General features: G+C 40.1%; 1 non-coding gene across 1 annotated transcript; it reads right to left on the reverse strand.

Annotated features, from left to right (window-relative positions):
* Nucleotides 1-1,501: 1,501 nt before the first annotated feature.
* LOC141654358 (small nucleolar RNA R71) lies at nt 1,502-1,608 on the reverse strand. Its single transcript, XR_012547918.1, has one exon. It is a non-coding gene; the product is annotated as a small nucleolar RNA R71 (small nucleolar RNA).
* Nucleotides 1,609-1,951: the final 343 nt, after the last annotated feature.

Here is a 1,951-nt window from a genome sequence, read left to right on the forward strand (position 1 = left end):
TTTCATTTATTCATCATGTTTCTTATTGTTGGTATGATTGACAACCTTGCTAGCATGATCAACATGATAATGAGTGAGTAGTCTCTTAGCTAGGGTTAATGGGTGATTAGGGGAAACCAACATGGGGAATGATTCATGCTTAAATTAATATGCTTTCATGTTTTATTTGCTTGCTTGTTTTGATCTCAACTCATGCACATGTTATATTTGATGAAATGCTAAGCCTATGAATCCTTGCATTTACTATCATCTCCTATCTTTTCAATGAGACTTGTAAGACATAACCCAACTCGAGTCTCATTAGACCATGCATGTTGTTGAGTAGGGAAGATTAAGTCGACTTGTAGGTGTTGTACAATCTAATCGATTCGGCTCCGGGACCCAAACTTTCCTAGGATTGTAAGATATAACCCAACTCAATCCATCACAACAATAATTGATTGCTTATAATTTGAGAACATGTTTGTATGATCATATCCCATGATTCCCCTATGAGCCCATGAGACCCTAGTGCCTTTAATCAATTGTTTACACCCCCTTTAATTCATCTTGCTTGTTTATTTTCATTGTTATTCTAGTTTAGTAACCTTCTACATCAACCCAATTTGTGACACCCCTTAGACACCACTAGTTACAATAGAAATCTCATTTCAACTCCCGTCCCTTGGGATCCGACCTTTACTTGCCTCTTTACTAATTGTAGAGTTGCTTGTTAAGCTATAAATTGTGTTTTGATTCGACCGTGACCAACGACCACATCTTAATTTGTGAACACCGAGCGGTTACGCATCAAAAATGGCGCCGTTGCCGGGGACGGTGTTTGTTTGATTTAGATGTCTTTTTATTGTTATTAGTTGTGTCTTTCTTCGCCTTGAGGAAGTAAAACTCGTCAAGGTTTGTTCTAATTGTTTTTGAGTTGTTTGATATTTTGCATGTCTAGAAGGTTACAAAGTGATTTGTTACCTTTTGACCGTGAAATCGAAAGAACCTTGACGAACAATAGGAGACTTGTTAGGAGGAATTTGAGAGGTGTTGGTGAAGTTGTTCAACCCACTAGTGAGTTTGTCAATCCTTTCGCAATAGAAGGAGAAGAAAACCCATTACACAATACCCCACAAAATCCACCTACAATGCCAAAATTCTCGTCACACTCCGTACCCACCGAGGAGAATCTACCAAATGGTACTCCTACACCGCAACATCTCACCGGAATTTTATTGCCAAGTCCGCCTTCATCCAACTAGTTGAGAGGAGCCAATTTGGGGGGATGCCTAGTGAGGATCCTCATTCTCATATGGAAACCTTTTGCGATTATTGTGATGCTATCTCTCAAACGGGCGTGACTCAAGACCAAATTAGATGGGTCTTATTTCCTTTTTCCTTAATCGGCACCGCAAAGCAATGGTTGAAGGGCCTTGATAAGGCCACCCTTGGAATAGATTCTTGGAAGAAGTTGGCTCTAGCTTTCTACAAAAAATTCTACCCACCGGAAAAGACCAACATGCTAAGAGCTCAAATTACGGGTTTTAAGCAAAGGGATGAAGAGTCTTTGTATGAAGCTTGGGAGCGGTTTAAAGGTATTTGTCGCTCATGTCCTCACCATGGACTTAGCGAATGGTTTTTGGTGCAACAATTTTGGAATGGTTTATATGAAGATTCTAGGAACATTCTCAATATGGGATCAAATGGAATGTTCACCGAAGTTGACGACAATCAAACATGGAACAAGATTGAGGAAATGGCGGTCCATAACTCACAATATAGTAGACCTCGCAAGGCTACTAGAGGAGGAAAGCATGAAGTGGACTCCGTTACTTAATTGGGTGCTCAACTTAGTGCTCACATTGACACAATCAACTTGAAGTTTGAACAAGCTATGGCTAGACTTGAGGAAAAATCATCGAAGCATCATGTTAATGCCATGACGGCATCCTCATCAATCCCAAGTGGG

The sequence above is a fragment of the Silene latifolia genome, chromosome 4 (genome assembly GCF_048544455.1).
Source record: "Silene latifolia isolate original U9 population chromosome 4, ASM4854445v1, whole genome shotgun sequence".
Classification (NCBI taxonomy): domain Eukaryota; kingdom Viridiplantae; phylum Streptophyta; class Magnoliopsida; order Caryophyllales; family Caryophyllaceae; genus Silene; species Silene latifolia.